Here is a 21,677-nt window from a genome sequence, read left to right as displayed (position 1 = left end):
AGGTTCAAAGAAACAATTACATCCTAGGGTTCACAATCCAAGTACCCACTAGGGGGCTTAGCTCTCCATGGAGCTAATTACAATCAATGAAATCGAATGTAAAAACAGAGAATCAATAGAAAACCCCCTCCATGGTCATGACGATAGTCTTGTGGAGAGTCCTCTACTCGTCCAAGGATCCCTTTGTCCGGCCTAGGATACACCTCGCCGGATCGGTGCCGAAGAAATCTCTCCCACTAACCTTCTTCCAAATGGAGAACCATGTCAAAGCCATAGAACCTCTCCCAATCCCTAACCAATACCTCTCAAAACCCTAGCTGCAGCCCTCTCTCAAATTAGGGAAAAGACAGAGAAAAGAATTTTGAAATCGGCCTTAAATATGGCTGGAATCAGAAATCCACACGTCCATATGAATATTTCACACTACCCATGTGAAATTAACGCACGGGCGTGTGGAATTTCGACACGCCCATTTGGCATCTCTAGATAACTCCTTCTTCGGCCGGCCGTGAACAGTACTGCTATAGTATTTTACTACGGTATTAATGTTAAAACCTGATAAAAGCAATGCTCATCATGAGGAAAAAAACACTTCGTATTCTTATCACACAAGCAGTTATCAATATCACTATTCATTTTTTACTTAGTTATGAAACAAATTAAGTGTTTTTATTCCCTACTATCTGTGGATACGATACCCCACTCATTTAGGATATTATTACTTCGACAGATCTGTGCACTTGCGGGATATACGCAAGGGGTGTTGTTATACATCTTAGGGGAGTTTGTTTTGAGCTTTGCTTTATATCTCTTATCTTCTACACTTGCTGCTTTGTTTATGATGAACTAGACTCCCATGGTCACTGAGCATCCGGTGAACCTTATGATGAACTTGCTTTTGTGGATGTCTTGATTTACATTTATGGTATTTGTATGGTTTGTGGTTTAGGCCTTGTGAACTCTGATGTGTTTATTTGCATGAGAACTCTGTATATCAACTTCTAGGTTGTACTTGGTAGCGTTACCATCGTCCTTATACTAGACACACTTGGCATAGAATGGATTCATGTACGAATACACCGTGACCATCGGGTACTTCGTACCCCTCCAACCATTAGGGCTATATCAAGTTGAGTATTGGCATTAATATGAGATGTCCCGAACTTAATATAATAATATGTGATTTGGGCAGAAGCGATTTTGACCAAATACTTGTAGGCGTTGGCGATTCAGACCCAATACTTGTATGTGATTTGGGCAGAAGTGATTCCGATAATCACCGGGGGACCTTGAACTTTCATTGTTACTTGCTTCCTTAGTATGCTTATGTGGTAGTCCTAGTCTATGTGTTTATAGTTTTCACTTTGTTACTTTTATTATCTTGTTTTAATCATATAATTGGTTGACTAGATAGCATCGTCTAGGGGGAAGTAATAGCAGCTCCTAAGACCCTAGGGAATACGACCCCTGTGTCATACACGGGATATTACTTGATGACCTATGCGCTTATGGATCACGTACCAGTCATACTACCCTTTTTGGGTACCAGTTGTGTTGTGCGCACCTAAGCGCTATCCGAGATGGGGTAAATAACTCCTACATCAATAAGTTTCACCATATCTTCTTTCACTACCTCCTTCATGTTTCGATTCAGTCTCTATTAACGTTGTATCACAGTTTTGTAATTATCTTCCATCAGAACCTTGTCAGTACGAAAAGATGGATTGATTCCTTTAATGTCTGAAATTTTCTAGGTTATGACTATTTTATGCAATTTTCATATACTGACCAACTGTCCTTTTTGCTCAGAAGAGAGGCTTAAAGCAATGATAATCGGTAACTTTGCTCCCTCGGCTAGAAAAGCATACTCCAAATGTTCCAGTAGTGCTTTCAGCTCCAACTCAAGAAGTTCTTTGATAAGTTCTTGTGCGATAAGAATACGAAGTGTTCTTTCTTTATGTTGAGCATTACGTTTCTCGGGTTTTAATGCTAATATGTGTGTATTTATGTTACTTTCATGCAGGTAAAGTTGTGTGACCGAATATGAGAGAAAGAAGCCAATGTGGGTCGTAATACGCTAATTTCGAGGAAATCTCGGTAAGGTTCAAATGCGAAGACATAGGTCCGGTTGGAGATGCGAGTATCTGTGCCAACCTCCTCATATTCGAGTTAGTACAACTATTTGGAGGGGCACAAGGGCAGTCACATTCAAGCATTCTGACTTGTGCATATAGAACAAGATCTCCACCAACATGCCCGTTATTGAAGAAGCAAAGCGATCCATGATGTAAATGTGTGCCCGTTTGTGTTACCTCGATAAAAGCATGGATTCGGGAGTATTTCGGGATGGTACTGTAGTAGGGTAATGCAGCAAAAACTATAGCAAGAATACTGTACCAGCACTATTCATAGCCGGCCAAGAAAATAGGAAAATAGAGAATCCACACAGGCGTGTGGAAATTCCACACGCCCTTGTGGAAAATCCACATGAGCGATCACATGGGCGTGTGGATTCCCGATTCTAGCCTTTTAAAAGCCGATTTCAGCCCTGATTTCTGCATTCTTTTCTCCATCTTTTCCGCAACTTGAGAGAGGACGGTGACTAGGGTATTGAGAGGTATTGGCTAGGGCTTTGGAGAGGTTCTACGGCTTCGACATCGCGCGCTGTTTGGGAGAAGGTTAGTAGGAGAGCTTTCATCGGCACCGATCCGGAGAGGTGTATCCTAGGCTGGACAAAGGGACCCTTGCTACGAGTAGAGGACTCTCTACAAGACCATCGCCATGACTAACGAGTTGGTTTTCTATGGATGCTTTGTTTTTACATTCGATTTCATTGATTGTATCTAGCTCCACGGAGTGCTAAACCCCTAGTGGATACTTGGGTATTTGTGATCCCTTGGATGTATTCGTTCCATTAAACCTCTTTATTATGCTTACAATTAATTGATGTTTATTAAGAGTTCCAATCTTGGAGACTTGATTGTATGAATGCTCCCCTAGAGTGACACTAGGGTTGAGAGTTCTTCTTTGCAACTCTTGTGAGTGAGTGACACACCATGAGAGTTTGACAAAGCTAGATTGGAGAGGGTTCAGAGAATGAGTCGAGAGGTAACTAAGCGTCCCCTTTCCCCTCCGGTGTGATCTATCCTACCTCCACATTCCAAGAGTTCTTTGCGGTTATAGTAGAGTGAATGGGTTAAGGGATGACCTTCTGCTGGGGCTTAGTTATGAGTGCAACGGAGTTAAGCGTTGAAATTATTTTAGCATCTAGGGCTTAATTGTGCCTAGGGATCTTTCACTTGGACCAAAGGGTTAGGTCTATACATAGAAATAGGGTTTATCTCTTGGAGTCCCTAGAGCTCATTGCAATTCTATGCGAGTGCGAGGTTGAGAGGTTATTCAATCTTTCCTACGGGACATGTATAGAGTTAGGCATGGTTGACCTTAGATCTAGGATCATGTAATTAAAGATTTCCACGACTCATTATTGCATCAATGAGGAAGTATAATAGTGGGTTCTTGCACATGAAATGATTGTCCTAGGCAGATCAGTATCTGGGTACCCCATCTTTATCGATTGGCTTACCTTCTCCTTTACTTGTGCCTTCTATCTTGTTGTTTTTAATTTCGTTATTTCATATTTTGTCACACGTATCACTATTCATCTTCCACATTAGTTAAGAAACAACTTAGTCTTTATTCCCTACTCTCTGCGGATACGATACCCACTCATCTGGGATTATTACTTTGACACTCGTGCACTTGTCATTTACATGCATATACGGATGTGTCATTCTTCCACTGAAGGTCATAGCCAATTTGCTTGTTTCTGCTTGATTTCCTCAAAACCCTTGAAGGTGTCTTCTATTTCACCTTTAAGTACCTCTTGTTCTGATTTGTCTACCTTGAAAACATCCAAACTATCCACATCTCCTACTTGAGCATCCACACCATACACTTCGATTAAGAAAACCGATTTGACACAAGTTGTAGACACATCCTCTTCATTTGATTCGGATTTAGATTCAACACATTTTGCTGCAAATTCCATTAAAAAAGGTGATAAGTTCTTGTGTAGTAGTAATACAAAGTATTCTTTTCTTACAATGAGCATTAATTTTCTCAGATTTTATTGCTAATACATGTGTATTTGTGTTCTTTTGTGAGTGCAGAGTTGTGGAGACAAGTATGAAAGAAAGAAGCCAAAGTGTAGATTCGGGAGTATTTTGGCATAGTACTGTAGCAGGTTATTGTAGAAAATCACTATAGGAAAGTTATTATAGCCGGCCCTATTCATAGGCTACAAAATATCAATTCCTGCAGATTCACATGGGCATGTGGAAATTCCACACGCCCGTGTGGATGCCCGATTCTAGCCTATTTAAAGCTGTGATTTCAGCACGATTAGAGGATCTTTTCTCCCATCTTTTTCACATCTCTTCACCATCTTTGGAAGCGTTCGCGGCAAGGGTTTACAGGGTCTTTGGTAATGCTTTTGGAGTGGTTCTACGGCTTTCAACACCGCATTCCTTCGGAAGAGAGTTATTGGGGGAGCTTTTATCGGCATCGATTCCGCGAGGTGTGCTATAGGCTTGACGAATGAACCTTTGAAGAAGACGCGGCCACTCCACAAGATCAGAAACACGAATACCAAGGGGGTTTTACTTATAGATTGCATGCTTTTATTTTCAATTTCATTATTGATTATATCTTGATCCATGGAGAGCTAAGCCCCTAGTGGGTGCTTGGGCTTGTACACGCTAGGATGTTATTGTTTCATTGACTTTTTATTATGCTTTCTTTAATTGATGTCTTTACTTGAGTTCAAATCTTGAATGCTTGTTGAGTTGATTTTCCCTTAAGAGGGACACTAGGGTTGAGAATCCATCTTGGTAACTTTTATGGATGAGTGACACACCATGAGGGTTAGACAATGCTAGATTGGAGATGGTTGAGAGAGTGAGTTGAGAGGTAGCGGAATGTCCCTTTTTCCCTCCGGTGTGATTTATCCTACCTCCACGTTCCAAAAGTTCTTTGTGGTCACAATAGAGTGAAGTGCTAAGAGACGAACTTTGTTGGGGCTTAGTTGCGCAAGCAACAGAGCGAAGCATTAAAGTAATCCTTAGTATCTGGGCTTAATTGTAACTAAGGGTCTTTCACCTGCACCAAAGGGTTAGATCTACATAAGGGAATAGGTTTTATCACTTGGTGTCCCTAGAGCTTTATGCAACCTTGCACAGTGTGAGGCATTGAGACTGAGCGATTTCTCCGCCGGTGCATAGTGTAGGGTTAGTCACGGTTGACCTAAGGTTTGGGACTGTATGTTTTAGGATGTCCATGACTCATTAAGAAATAGTTGAGAAACATAATGGTTGGTCTTGCACTAGAAAAAATAGTCCTAGGGTGAGCAATGTCCGAGTGCCCCAATTTCTGTCGATCACCTCCCTATATTTCATTTGCGCTTCTTCTACTTTCCTTATTTCTATTTTCATTGATTTTGTTCACACCACTATCGATTCATATTTATTTAAGTTAAATCGCAATCTTTGTGTTTTTAATCACTATTTCTGTGGATATGACTACCCAATCACTAAGGTATTATTACTTTGACAAACCCGTGCACTTGCAATTCACACGCAAAAGTCCATTGTCAAGATTTTGGCTCTGTTGCAGGGGAGTAGCCATTTTAGAAACACTTTGCATTTTGCTATTTTAGCTATTCAAATTTAGTACAGGAAATTGGCAAGATATAGGATGTGGATGTTGTTGAAGGCCATTCAGATGCACAAGCACAAGAGGAAGAGGTGAAGAATGATCTTGAACAAGGGACAAAATTTTGAGGAAATCGATAGATTGAAGGAAAGCAGATTTCTACCATCGATTGAGGACCCACTCGAGTTAGAGCTCAAAACTCTACCGCCACATTTGGAATATGCCTTTCTAATGGAAGGGTCAAAACTCCCGGTGATTGTGGCTTCAAATCTTTCTACAGATCAAAAGGACAAATTGGTGAACATGCTAAAAAGGCATAAATCTGTCGTCCCTTGGAAGGTCTCCGATATAAATGGCATAAATCTGTCATTTTGCACTCATAAAATCTTAATGGAGGATAACTATAAATCTGTGATTCAACCCCAAAGAAGATTGAACCCAAACATTAAGGAAGTTGTCAAGGAAGAGGTGGTAAAACTTTTGGATGTGGGTATCATCTATCCTATCTCCTACAGTGCATAGGTGAGCCCAACTCAAGTAGTTCCGAAGAAGGGAGGAATGATAGTTGTGAGAAATAAAAAGAATGAATTAATTCCAACTAGGATAGTTATAGGGTGGCGCGTCTCATTAACTATAGAAGATTGAATGATGCAACTTAAAAGGATCATTTTCCATGACCATTTATTGATTCATCTTGCAAGGCATCAGTTTTATTGTTTCCTTGATGGGATGTCGGGATACTTCCAAATCCCCATATCTCTAGAAGATCAAGGGAAGACTACGTTTACTTGTCCGTACAGTACTTTTGCTTGTAGAATAATGCCTTTCGGGTTATGTAATGCACCGACGAGATTTCAGTTATGCATAACTGCAATTTTTTATGATCTCCTCGAGGACATCATAGAGATGTTCATGGATGACTTTTCGGTGTTTGGAGATTCTTTTGACATTTGTTTGAGGAATTTGGAAAGAGTGCTGGTCAGATGTGAAGAGATAAATCTAGTTCTTAATTGGAATAAGTGTCATTTTATGGTGCAAGAAGGTATTGTCCTTTGGCATAAAATTTCCCAAGTAGGAATGGAGGTAGACAATTCAAAGACTGAAGTAATAGAAAAGCTTTCACCACAAACAAATGTGCAAGGAATTCATAGTTTCTTGGGGCACGCAGGTTTCTACAGGAGGTTTATCTAGGATTTTTCAAAGATCACTCAACCGTTGACTAAACTCCTTAAAATGGATGCCCCATTTGATTTTGGGAATAGTGTTTGACTGCTTCCAACTTGTTGAAGGAGAAATTAGTACGAGCGCCAATTATGATCACACCAGATTGGAATGAAGCCTTTAAGCTCATGTGTGATGCAAGTTATTATGCTGTTGGAGAAGTTTTGGGTTAGAGGAAAGGTAGACAGTTCCAACCAATCTATTATGCTATCAAAACTCCCATGAGTGCTCAAGAAAATTATATAACAATCGAAAAAGAGTTGTTAGTAGTGGTGTTTGCTTTTGACAAGTTCAGGCCATACTTCATCTTATCTAAGGTCACTGTATTTACCGATCAATCAGCATTCTGTTATCTTGTGAACAAGGCTAATGCGAAACCGAGCTTGATCCGTTGGATCCTATTGTTGCAAGAGTTTGATATAGAGATAAAAGATAAGAGAGGAATGATAAGTGCTTGTGTGATAAGAATACGAAGTGTTCTTTCCTTATGATGAGCATTACTTTTCTCGGGTTTAAACGCTAATATGTGTACATTTATGTTACTTTCATGCATATAGGGTTATGAAACCGAAGGTTAGAGAAAAAAGCCAATGTAGATCGTGAATGTACCATTTAGAGGAAGTCTTGAGAAGGTTCAAACGTGAAGACATAAGTCAGGTTTAAGATGCGAGAATGTGTGCCAACCTCCTTGTATTCAATTTAGCACAACGATTTGGAGGGGCACAAAGGCAGTCACATTCAAGCATTCTGGCCAGTGCATGTATAGCAAGATCTCCACCAATGTGTCCATTTATTAAAGAAGCAAAGCTATCTATGGCATAAACTTGTGCCCGTTTACGTTACTTCGGTGAAAACATGGATTCGGGAGTGTTTTGGGCTGGTGCTGTAGCAGAGTACTGTAGCAAACACTGCACCAGGTACTGTTCATAGCCGTCAAAGAAGGAGTAAAACAGAGAATCCACACGGCCGTATGGAATTTCCACACACCCGTGCAAAAAATCCACATGGGCGCCCACATGGGCGTGTGGATTCCCGATTCCAGCCCTATTTAAGGCCGATTTCAGCCCCGATTTCAGCATTCTTTTCTCCATCTTTTCCCTAACTTGAGAGAGAGCTACGGCTAGGGTTTTGAGAGGTATTAGCTAGGGATTTGGAGAGGTTCTATGGCTTAGACATCGCGCTCCATTTGCAAGAGGGTTAGTGGAAGAGCTTTTGTCGGCACTGATGTGGTGAGGTGTATCCTAGGCCAGACAAAGGAACCCTTGGACGAGTAGAGGGCTCTCCACAAGACCATTGCCATGACTATCGAGGGGGTTTTCTATGGATTCTTTGCTTTCACATTTGATATCATTGATTGTAATTATCTCCATCGAGAGCTAAACCCCCTAGTGGGTACTTGGATATTTGTGAACCCTAGGATGTATTAGTTTCATTGAAACTTTTTATTATGCTTTTAGTTAATTGATGCTTTATTTGAGTTCCAATCTTATACACTTGATTGTGTGAATACTCCCTTAGAGTGACACTAGGGTTAAGAGTTTTTGTTGGCAACTCTTGTGAGTGAGTGACACACCACGAGAGTTAGACAAAGCAAGATTAGAGAGAGTTGAGAGGGTGAGTCGAGAGGTAGCGGAGCGTCCCCTTTCCTCTCCGGTGTGAGTTATTCTACCTTCATTTCCTCGAGCTCTTTGTGGTCATAGTAGAGTGAATGGGCTAAGGGATGACCTTTCGCTGGGGCATAGTTGTAGGGACAACGGAGTGAAGCGTTGAAGTGATTTTAGCACATAGCGCTTAATTGGGGCTAGGGACCTTCCATCTGGACCAAAGGGTTAGGTCTACATCTAGGAATAGGATTTATCACTTGGAATCCCTCAAACTCATTGTGATTCTATACGAGTGCGAGGTTGAGAGCTTATTCAATTTCTCCTCTGGGACATGTATAGAGTTAGGCATGGTTGACATTAGATTTGGGACCATGTATTTAAGGATCTCCAAGACTCATTAATGCATTAGTTAGAAAGCATAATAGAGGGTTTTTGCAATTGAAACAATTGTCCTTGGTGGAACAATATGCAGGTACCCCACTAATATCGATTGCCTTACCTCCCCTTTACTTACACTCTTTCTCTTGTTTCATTTACTTTTGTTACATCACATTTTGTCACACATATCACTATTCACTTTTTGTTTAGTTAAGAAAAAATTTAAGTGTTTTTATTCCTTACTCTCCTTGGATACGATACCCAATCATCTGGGATTTATTACTTTGACAAACCCGTGCACTTGTGGGATATAGGGAAGGGGCGTTGTCAAGTTTTTGATGTCGTTGCCGGGTAGTAGGCGTTTAGAGATACTTTGCACTTTGTTTTTCTTATCTATTCATTCATTCATTCTACTTCACATCTTCTTTTCTATCATCATTTTTATTTGTTTTTTTTTCTTTGATTAAAAAAAATGATTGGTATGCCCGAGTTATTCGATACTATCACAGAATGTTTAAAAAAGTAGAACAGAAAGTTCTACTGCTTGGAGTACTAGACACACCTTGTTATTTTTCACAATAATAGTACACTATTTAACAGCCCATGGAAGAATCAGTTGAAGAGTACATTGTCAGAATTTAAGGACGAAATTGTGAATTAGATAGTGTGATAGATCAGTTCGAGAGATCTGCATTGGCATCGATGAGTGCTTACTTAAAAGAAAGTTTAGAGAAAGTTGTCGCTTAGTTTGATTCGTCTTATCATAAAAAAAGGTAGGAACTTTTCTCTGTGGAAGTATCGTTGTTAGGAAGGGATATTTGTGGAATGGAAGCATTGATAGCTGATAAGTGCTTGTGTGATATGAATGCGATGCATTCTTTCCTTATGTTGAGCATTACTTTTCTCGGGTTTTTACACTAACATGTGTGTTTTTATGTTACTTTCGTGCAGGTAGTGTTGTGAGGCCGAGTATGAAGGAAAGAAGCTAATGTGGATCATAATGCACTGATTTTGGAGGAAATCTTGCTAAGGTTCAAACGCGAAGACATAGGTCGGGTGCGAGATGCTAGAGTGTGTGCCAACCTCCTCGTATTTGAGTTAGCACAACCATTTGGAGGGCCACAAGGGCAGTCACACTCAAGCATTCCATCATTAAAGAAGCAAAGCAATCCACGACGTGAACGTGTGCCCGTTTGCGTTACCTCGATGAAAGTATGGACTCGGGAAGTTTTTAGGACAGGCACTGCAGTGAAAGTACGGTAGCAGCACTATTCACAGCCGGCTGAGAAAACAGTAATTCAGAGAATCCACACGGGCGTGTGGAAATTATACACGGCCGTATGGAAATTCCACAAAGGGCGTGTGAAAAATGCACATGGCCGTGTGGTCACCCGATTCTAGCCCTATTTAAAGCCGATTCATCCCCGATTTCAGTATTCTTTTCTCCATATTTTCCCAACTTGAGAGAGGGTTTCGGCTAGGGTTTTGAGAGCTATTTGCTAGGGTTTCTACGACTCTGACTGTTAGGTAATATCGCAAAAATCAAATAACATTAAAAGGGCATGCAGAAGCAATAATATATTTGCGATATATATTCTAATTGTTTTAATGAGCACCGTAATTTAATTAAAAGGCCTAGAAAATTACCTCTTGATGATTTTCTTACTTTTGATGCGCCGAACTTATCTCTCGGATTGTCGTAGATCTCCTAGCGCCGAACGAAAGTTCCACTCCTCTAGATCACACGCCGGAATTAAGAGACAATCTCCTCTTCTTCTCCAAATAGCGGCTAGGGTTAGAGAGGAAGAGAGAGATAGGGGATTTTCTCACTAGAGAATTGGTTGAGACTTTTCTATAGTTGGAGAGGAGTCATATTTATAAAAACTTCATAAAACATGATAAACATTATTCAATTATGAGTTCTATTCGAAATATGAACCTTCATAACATGATAAACATCATTCAATTATGAAGTCCTATTCAAAATATGAACCTTCATAATATGATAAACATTACCATAGAAGTTCTATTAGAAATATGAGTCCTAATCTAACTAAAACCACTTTTATCTTTGAGTCCTCATAATTTTGATTATCAATTCGACTCTATCGAATTTAAATCAAAACTTAAACTTAAGACAAAAACCCTAGATCAATTTAAAATTTCACTCATCCCATGAAGTAAAATTGTAAATTGACAATTTTACCCCTGTACTCAAAACGAGACTGATTCTTTATCCATTTAAGCGTGACTCCCTAGGTTCGTTTCGATTGGCAATGGGAGGATACCAAAGGACGTGGGTAACACCTAGCCAGCCCCGTGGCCCCATGTCGTAGCCCAATTGAACACGAATGACTAGATCATTACGAACCTTTCCGATTATGATTACCATTTATGTATAAACCTTTCGTTCTTGTATCCCAACCGAGTGAGAGCCATGGTAATTGTCAAACTCACTGAACTCAATCATATGCAAATAACTATAGTGGGGTGAGATTACCAAACTACCCTTCGTGTCCCACACGATTAGTTTGACTGCCTTGGCCAAGGTCTTCTAATCTCACATACTTATGGTCGCATAAGATAGTGACTCGTTTACTTCTGAGAGTGAATTCCTTCTTGGTGATCACTCACAACTGCTACCTGCCTGACATAGTCGCACTTCGAGGTCGGCCCTACCAAAAGGTGAACTGAGCCTAACAACTCTAGTAACAGACTAGACGTCACAAGTACATTGTGATCATGATACCTCAGTTCTAAGGTCCACTCATATGATCATAACCAACAATCCCAATCATTGACTATCACAGAGTAAAACCCATGTGATTGGATTGTTGCGAGTCATGTTCGAATACACCAATTCCCAATGAAGTATTTATGACATATGCTCCCACTATTCCATAGTGTTCAACTAGCACTCTTAGTCAAAGTATATGTCATACCAATCCTTATAAACCTTTAACGCCCAATTAAAGATTCTCTAATTTACGAACTATTTAAGTGTATAAGTGACAAGGTCCCCTTGCGTATATCCCGCAAGTGCACGGGTTTGTCGAAGTAATAATCCCGGGTGAGCGGGTATCGAAACCACATGGAGTAGGGAATAAAAATACTTAATTCGATTCTTAGCTATGTAAAAGATCAATAATAATGAGTGTGATAATGATTCAATTCTCAACAATAAAAGCAACAAGTAAGAGAGCAAAGGTAAAGAAGGGGATAAGGCAATGAAATAAAGATTGGGTACCCGGATAATGCTCCACCTAGGATAATTGTTTCAAGTGCAAGAACCCTCTATTATGCTTCCTAATCAATGTAATGGTGAGTCGTGGAAATCCTTAATTACATAGTCCCAAATCTAAGGTGAACTATGCCTAACTCGATACATGTCACGGAGGAGAAATCGAACAATCTCAACACCTCGCACTCGCATAGAGTAGCAATGAACTATAGGGATTCCAAGTGATAAATCTCTTCCTTATTATAGACCTAACCCTTTGGTTCAGGTGAAAGGTTCCTAACCACAATTGAGCCCTAGATACTAAGATCACCTCAACGCTTCACTCCGTTGCACGCGCAACTAAGCCCCAGCGGAAGTTCATCCTTAGACCATTCACTCTATTGTATCCGCAAAGAACTCGAGGAACAGAGCTAGAATCTATCATGCCAAAGGGGAAAAGGGACGCTCCTGTACCTCTCGACTCACCCTCTCAACCCTCTCCAACCTAGCTTTGTCTAACGCTCATGGTGTGTCACTCACTCACAAGGTTACAAACAAGAACTCTCAACCCTAGTGTCACTCTAGGAGAAATGTTCGTACAATCAAGCATTCAAGGTTGGAACTCACAATAAACATCAATTTATTGAAAGCATAATAAAGAGGTTCAAAGAAACAAATACATCATAGGGTTCACAATACCCGAGTACCCACTAGGGGTTTAGCTCTCCATGGAGCTAAGTACAATCAAAGAAATAGAATGTAAAAGCAATGAATCCATAAAGAAACCCCTCGATAGTCATGTCGATGGTCTTGTGGAAACTCCTCTACTCGTCGTCCAAGGATTCCTTCGTCCGGTATAGGATACGCCTCGACGGAAGCTCCCCTACCAACCTTCTTCCTAAGGAATGACGATGTAAACTCCTCTACTCGTCGTCCAAGGATTCCTTCGTCCGGTATAGGATACGCCTCGACGGAAGCTCCCCTACCAACCTTCTTCCTAAGGAATGACGATGTCAGAGCCGTAGAACCTCTAAAAAACCTTGGCCAATACCCCTTGAAACCCTAGCCGAAGCCCTCTCTCAAGTTGGGGAAAAGATGGAGAAAAGAATACCAAAATCCGGGCTAAATCGGTTTTAAATAGGGCTGGAATCGGGCAACTACACGGGCGTGGATAATTTCCACACGCCCCTGTGGATTCTCTGTGTCTCTGGTTTCTTGGCCGGCTGTAAGCAGTGCTACTACAGTATATGCTACAATGTTGCTATAGTGCCTTTGTGCCACTCCAAATGGACGTGCCCACTCGAATACGAGGAGGTTGGCACACATTCTAGCATCTCACACCTGACCTATGTCTTCGCGTTTGAACCTTAGCAAGATTTCCTCCAAAATTACTGCATTATGATCCACATTGTCTTATTTCCTTCATACTCGGCCTCACAACCCTACCTGCATAAAAGTAACATAAAAACACATATAAGTGTAAAAACCCGAGAAAAGTAATGCTCAACATAAGGAATAAACGCTTCGCATTCGTATCGCACAAGCACTTATCAAACTCCCCCACACTTAAGCTTTTGCTTGTCCTCAAGCAAACATTAAAACATTCTGTGCATTAATGAAGAAAATATTGAAAGTGCTTGGCCTTAGGTTCACCAAGGTACACAAGAAAAATATTCTACAATTAAGGAAAATTTCAACACTAAATGCGGAAAAAAAATCAATGCTCTAGCTAAAAACTTGAATCAAAAAGGACAACAAACCAAAATTTTGTGTATGTGTGTTCTAAGTGCAAGGGACTTATTTATCTACAAAAGTGACAACAATTTCAAAGATGGTAGTAGCTTCACACATCCTCTAAGGTAGCCCTTTCCAAAGCGGGCGCTAAGGTGGCTTTCACACTTTCGAGGTGGTAGCTCTTTTTACCCGAGTGGTAGCTTTCACTCATCCTATGAGATAGCTCTTTCTCTCATTAGGGCATAACTAGTATCCAACTTATGAGAGTAGCTTCATACTTCATAGGTGGTGGCTCTTTCCACCCAACAAACATAAATAAACAATAAAACTATTTTGTTCCTTCTTTTCCTTTTTTTTTTTTTTAGAATTTAGCATAAGAAAATAAACCTAACTAGTCCCTTTAACATCGAACATGAGTTTCCAATAGAGTTCAAAGAGTGAGTAGTGCACTAAGTGTAAATCGGGCAAAAATTCCTAAAAATTCCAGCAAGAACTAGAGCATGAAAACATTCAATGTTAACAATTTTCCTAGACTTAAGAATACAATCATTACAACTAAGGTGAACCGTCATTGGCTATGTGAGCATATATCAATCAAGAATAATAGAAAAGATGTGCACATTATGAAACTCCCCCCCACACTTAAGCTGTACATTGTCCTCAATGTACACATACAAGCTCATTCAAAATATATATATCATTCAAAAGCAAATGTGGGAAAAGCAATCAAAACAATACTCCCCTGACTCCTAGTGTTGCGTTTGATGAAGCTAACTCCATGGGAGTAGTGTTCCGACGGGTTGAGAGGCTCACACGGCCAAGTGCCTCAGCACCTTGGCCGTGCCCATGACTAAGTCTTAATTTCCAAGAATACACGAGGGGGTTCAGTGAAGCTCAATAAAGAAAAAATAACATCGAGTATATATAAAAGATGAAGCAATGAATACAACTCGATGATGCAAAAAATGAAAATAAACTCAGAAGGAGAATCCTTTCTGAGTGAACAAGTCTAAAAACAAGAAAAATAAAATAAAATGCAAGAAAGTAAAGGAGAAGTCAAGTGTCAGTGCTGCTCTCAGGCTACTATGCTGCTGCTGCTGCTGGAGACGCATTTGGTGGGTCCACCGGTGCTGGGGTCAAGGATGGAGGTGCTGGATGAACTGAGAGGGCCTGAGGAGTCCTCGACCGGAATACAAATGATGAGGCGACATCTCGCTCTAAAATCTGCAGTAATACGTCGAAACGCGCTATGAACTCTGTGTACTGAGTAGCCTGCGTAGCCCTAATCTCGGCAACCTCAGCTCGGCCCACTCCTATAGCATTCTCGAGCCTCTCAAAGCGATCATTGTCTTGAGATGGTGAAAACATACGCACTGGGGGTGGCTCCTCTGCCACTGGAGGTGCCTCAGTCTTCATCGTTGCTGGCTGAGGCTCAGGAGAGGGCTGAGAAGCTCTAACTGCATCACCCTCATCCTCGGCTATCTCTGGAGCTGGTAGTCCTAAAGCAAAAACCCCTTTCCGAACCATGAGGACCATGCCCATCATCCGTATCATCTCTAGACTCAGGGGAGTAGGTACACTCGTTTTCTCGGTCCCACGAATCGAATCCAAGAGACCCATGCCCAGCACTAATCTCGTAATGTAGGGGCCCGAGAAGATCGCACCCAGTCTAGCATAATGTCCTTGATGTCTGATGTACTCTGCCAGGATGTGCCCTAAGTGAATTGGTACGCATTGTACCATCGAGTACAAGTACAATAGCTCCTGACGGCTCAGGACACCAGTGCTATCACCACGGCCATTCACCGACCTACTCATAATGGCATGCAAGTATCTGTATGCAGGTCGGGAAAGGCACGTGGCCTTGGACCACCCCGGCTTGTACTAACCTTGACCACATAACACTCTGTAAGCTCTCTGCGGGGTCAAGGTTCCAGGGTAATCAGTCGGTAACTGCGCATATTCCTCTGTATCTGTGAATGCCTCCCTGTACAAGCCAAGTAGTACTGAAAACTGCGTAATGCTCAAGCTATGGTGGTGTCCAAATACTCTGAACTGAATGGTGTCCACACTGTCGAAGCTCGCATACGATCTATCAAACTCGAATGATGATAGCACCTCTAGTGCAAACTCTTGGATGGCTGGCTCTCTAATCATCAGCAACTGCCGCCAACCACCTTCTGAAATGAGATCCTCGATCTCATCAGCAAACTCATCTCCCTGCTGCAGATCTCGCAATATAGTCGTGTCTAAGAATCGAGTCGGCCCAAAACAGAGCCTCGACAGACGCTCATAGCGAACGTGATGCCCTGGAATTGCAAACCGCATGCAATCGGTCTCAGGAGATGACTCACATGGTCTCTTATAAGCTTTCTTCTTTGACCTAGGTGCCATAATCTGCAAGATTTAAGTGAAATTGATCAAACAAGTTGATAAACCAATGCTGCAGAAATCCACACGGTCGTGTGGAATTTCAGCACGCCCGTGTGGATCTACGGGGCGTGAGAACCGCATGACCACGCTTCAACAATCCAAAAACACAACTTCATAGTACTTCTAACTTCATTCTAAACATAAATCGTCTTTCCAATTGAAGAAACAAAGCATTATTAACCAAGTTAATCGATAGAAACAATGAATTGGCAAGGAAGGTGATAAAAAAAAACTTACCGACGCGATGGAGTGAGAAAATGAAGAATCGGTCAGAAAACTTCACTAAAACCCCACCAAATTAGCACTCTGAACTCGGATAATACTGTGGGAGTGTTTTCAGGCGAATAGAAATCGTGAAGAGGGAGAGGAACTATTCTCTTTTAAACAGAGTCCACGATTTTTACCATTCTGTGCATCCACACGGGCGTGTGGAAATTCCCCACACCCGTGTGCCTCACTTCAAAAGCACTACAGGGGCGTGCGCATGCCCCTGTGCTCTTTCGGAAAAATGCTCCTTTGACTCTGACTTCTCTCGTATGGGCATGCGGAAAATATCCACGCTCGTGCCCCCGACCCACAGGGGCAGCCGCACGCCCCCTGTGGCTTCCCTGGATATCCGAGAAAAATACTAAGTGTTTCACACGCCCGTGCGGAAATTCCCCACAGGCGTAGACATTCACATGCCAAACTCAAAGGGGCAGCCGCACGCCCCTGTATTTTCTCGGGATGGAGAGAACTCCTCTGCAGAATTTCACACGGGCGTGCGAAAATTACCCACGCCCGTGCGTGGTTCACAAGGTCGCTCACAGGGGCGAGTCCACGCCCCTGTGTGCTCTCGGTAAAATCTGCCCAACTCTGCAGGAATTCACACGCCCGTGCGGAAATTATCCACGGGCGTGTGGCAGTCGCATTGTCGTTCACAGGGATAGCCGCACGCCCCTGTGCCTTCTCAGGATGAGCTCGCAGTGCAACCCCCACGGGCGTGTGGAAAATCCACACGCCCATGTGTTTTCTTTGGATGACTTAGAAAAATCTGCAGGCTCTGCAGAAAATTTCTGATCATGTTTACACACTCAGAGCCTGCCCTATTATGCAAATTTTACTAGTGAAAAATATGAAATAGAGCTCAAACGACCAAACTATCGCCAATTCCTCATAAAACACACGATGAATTTTAAAAATCCACAACAAAATCGCAGCACAAGCATCTAAAAATTACGACACCAATACTTAACAATTTATTCATGCAAACAAACTAAACTGAAAGATAAGAAAACAGTAAACACTTGGGTTGCCTCCCAAGAAGTGCTTGTTTATCTTGTCTTACCTCAAGGGGGCTCATGAATGAAAGTCGCCCTCTTACCCATGGCTTGGAAACATGATGTGCAAAGTCTCTTGAGGGTAGAGTGTGTATTATCGGGCTTCGGACCACCTATCAATGGTTCATCCAACTTTTTTGGTTCATGTACGTGTCCAACAGACTTGGAGCATTTTCGATGGCGTCTCCTAGCCCTCTTCCTTTTCCGGAGCACCTTCTTCAATATCCCCGGGGTAGATGTTACTTCTTCAGTCGACCCAAGCATCATTACTTCTTCATTGCTCTCCTCTTGGTCGAACAAACCTTCATATGGATCCGGGTTGAACATTTCCTTCATGTATTCATCAACAAGCTCATCAGTAGTGTCTAGAAAATACAAAGTGTTATCAAAATTGAGAGAATGCCACATGGCTTCAGCAAGGCAGTAAGTGAGTTTGTCATCTCCAACTCTCAATGTGAGCTCTCCGCCGTCCATGTCAATCAATGCTTTGGAAGTCCTCAAGAAGGGTCTCCCAAGTATCAAGGGTGCATCTGCATCCTCATCGACGTCTAGCACTATAAAGTCAACCGGAAAAATGTACTTCTCCACCTTGACAAGCACGTCTTCAATGATACCTCTCAGATGTCGCACAATTCGGTCCGCCAATTGTAAAGTCATCCGAGTAGGCCTAGGCTCTCCCAAGCCTAGCTTTTGGAAGAAAGTGTATGGCATGACGTTGATACTTGCCCCTGAATCCACCAGTGTCATTTCCTCACCTAAGTTGCCGATGTTACATAGAATGATGAAGCTTCCCGGGTCTTTCTTTTTGTTTGGCATGTTCTTTTGCAGCACTGCCGAGCATGAAGCATCTAGCACCACTGAAGCACTCTCCTCCAACTTCTTCTTGTTAGTCAACAAGTCTTTCAGGAACTTTGCATACTTACGCATTTGAGCTAATGCCTCTACAAAAGGAATATTGATGTGGAGTTGCTTGAAAAAACTCAGGAACTTCTTATACTATTCATCCCCTTGGTCATTCTTCAATCTAGAGGGATAAGGGATTCTTGGCTTGAAAGGTGGGGGTGCCACCTCTTTCTCTTTCTTTACTCCCTCCTCAACCTTTACAACCTCGGGTGCGTGTTCTTTTGGCTTCTCACTCGGAAGCCTCCCTTCAACCTCACGACCACTTCTCAAACTGATCACCTTCACATGTTCTCTAGGGTTGGTTTCCGTATTGCTTGGTAAACTTCGATGTGGCCTTTCGGAGAGAGACTTCGCAATTTGCCCCACTGATTTTCAAGGTTGTGTAAAGAGGTGGTGTGGTTGCGAAGTATAGCCTCGATTAATTTAAACTATGTATTTGCAGATTGAACAAATCTAGCCAAGTGCTTCTCTAAATCCGTCATTTGGGTTTCCAAGCCTGAAATTCTGTTTTCAACTTGAGGGGCTTGTTGTTGTTGTTGGAAACCCTGTGGCCCCATGGCCTTTTGTGGTCCTTGATTACTCCATGAAAAGTTGGGATGATTCTTCGAATCTGAATTATAAGTATTGCTATATGGGTTCCCTTGAGGTCTCATGCCATTACCTATAAAGTCAATGTTTTCCACTGAAGAAACATCACCAATAACGATCGGGCAATCGGAGGGAGCATGTCCTCCACCACAACCAGTGCAATTGGTCATGGCCGCAACTCTATTCGAAGCTATGAGATCTAGCTTCTTACTAAGAGACTCTACTTGCGCAGCCAATGAGGTTATCGGATCAATTTCATGGAGACCGGCCACCTTTTTCTTCTCTCTAGCATTCCATTGATAGCTATTTAACCCTATTTCATCAATTAATTGACGAGCCTCATCTGGGGTTTTGCTACCTAAGATACCTCCTGCTGCCGCATCCAAGAGTTGCCTTGTACTCGGGTTCAAACCATTGTAAAAGGTTTGAACAATCATCCACTCCGGAAATCCTTGTTGCGGACACTTTCTCAGGAGCTCCTTGAACCTTTCCCATGTCTCGAATAGAGACTCCAATTTCAACTGAACAAAGGATGAGATCTCATTCCTAAGCTTTGCTGATTTTCCGGGAGGAAAATAACGGGCTAGAAAAGCTTCTACCATCTCCTCCCATGTAGTAATTAATGCTCTAGGTAATGAGTGTAGCAACTGCTTCGCTTTCCCCTTCAAGGAAAATGGGAAGGCTCTCAATTTGATGGCATCATCCGTCACCCCATTTATCTTCAGTATATCGCACACCTTGAGAAAGCTCTCTACGTGACTGTTTGGATCCTCATCGGCCAAATCGTTGAATTGTGCAGACTGCTGCAGCATATGGATGAATGCCGGCTTTAGCTCGAAGTTCTGAGCCGTAATCAGGGGACGCACAATACTTGATTGTGTCCCCAACAATGAAGGTCTGGCATAGTCGGATAGTGTTCGCTGTTGCTCATTCTGTTGTGCCATGATTTCAGATTCTTCTTCTTCCAAATCTGCTGAATTATGCTGTCCTTGAACAGGTTCTTTCCTTTTTCTTATAAGTATACATTCAAGCTCAGGGTCTTCTTCAATCAATATTGATGGATTCCCTCGGGTCATAACCTGGAGCTGCACCAAAAAGAAAGAAAAAGAAAATTTGAACGATGATAGAATAAGAAGACGTGAAATAGAATGTGTTGTGAAATAGCTAAGAAAAGAAAGGGCAAAGTACCTCTAAATGCCTACCTCCCCGGCAACGGCGCCAAAAACTTGACAAGGTCCCCTTGCGTATATCCCGCAAGTGCACGAGTTTGTCGAACTAATAATCCCGGGTGAGCGGGTATCGAATCCACAGGGAGTAGGGAATAAAATTACTTAATTCGATTCTTAGCTATGCAAAAGGTCAATGATAATGAGTGTGATAATGATTCAATTCTCAACAATAAATGCAACAAGTAAGAGAGCAAAAGTAAAGAAGGGGATAAGACAATCGATAAAGATGGGATACCCGGATAATGCTCCACCTAGGATAATTGTTTCAAGTGTAAGAACCCTCTATTATGCTTCCTAATCAATGCAATGGTGAGTCGTGGAAATCGTTAATTACATAGTCCCAAATCTAAGGTCAACTATGCCTAACTCTATACATGTCCCGGAGGAGAAATCGAACAATATCAACATCTCGCACTCGCATAGAGTTGCAATAAACTCTAGGGATTCCAAGTGATAAATCTCTTCCTTATTATAGACCTAATCCTTTGGTTCAGGTGGAAGGTTCCAAACCACAATTGAGCCCTAGATACTAAGATCACCTCAATGCTTCACTCCATTGCATGTGCAACTAAGCCCCAGCGGAAGTTCATCCCTTAGACCATTCACTCTATTGTAGCCATAAAGAACTCGAGGAACAGAGGTAGAATCTATCACGCCGAAGGGGAAAAGGGACGCTCCTGTACCTCTCGATTCACCCTCTCAACCCATTCCAACCTAGCTTTGTCTAACGCTCGTGGTGTGTCACTCACTCACAAGGTTACCAACAAGAACTCTCAACCCTAGTGTCACTCTAGGGGAAATGTTCGTACAATAAAGCATTCAAGGTTGGAACTCACAATAAACATCAATTTATTGAAAGCATAATAAAGAGGTTCAAAGAAACAAATACATCCTAGGGTTCACAATACCCGAGTACCCACTAGGGGTTTAGCTCTCCATGGAGCTAAGTACAATTAAAGAAATAGAATGTAAAAGCAATGAATCCATAAAGAAACACATTTGATAGTCATGTCGATGGTCTTGTGGAAAGTCCTCTACTCGTCGTCCAAGGATTCCCTCGTCCGGTATAGGATACGACTCGACAGAAGCTCCCCTACCAACCTTCTTCCTAAGGAATGACGATGTCAGAGCCATAGAACCTCTCCAAAACCTTGGCAATACCCCTCGAAACCCTAGCCGAAGCCCTTTCTCAAGTTGAGGAAAAGATGGAGAAAAGAATACCAAAATCGGGGCTAAATCGGCTTTAAATAGGGCTGGAATCGGGCGACTACATGGGCGTGGATGCTCCATGCGCCCGTGCGGAATTTCCACACGGGCGTGGACAATTTCCACACGC

General features: G+C 42.0%; 1 non-coding gene across 1 annotated transcript; it reads left to right on the top strand.

Moving 5' to 3' along the window:
• Positions 1–19,559: 19,559 nt before the first annotated feature.
• On the top strand, positions 19,560–19,666 carry LOC120278257. Its single transcript, XR_005541598.1, has one exon. It is a non-coding gene; the product is annotated as a small nucleolar RNA R71 (small nucleolar RNA).
• Positions 19,667–21,677: the final 2,011 nt, after the last annotated feature.

Source organism: Dioscorea cayenensis, chromosome 15 (assembly GCF_009730915.1).
Source record: "Dioscorea cayenensis subsp. rotundata cultivar TDr96_F1 chromosome 15, TDr96_F1_v2_PseudoChromosome.rev07_lg8_w22 25.fasta, whole genome shotgun sequence".
Lineage (NCBI taxonomy): Eukaryota > Viridiplantae > Streptophyta > Magnoliopsida > Dioscoreales > Dioscoreaceae > Dioscorea > Dioscorea cayenensis.
Note: the sequence above shows the minus strand (reverse complement) of the source record. Positions and strands in the feature narration are given on the sequence as shown.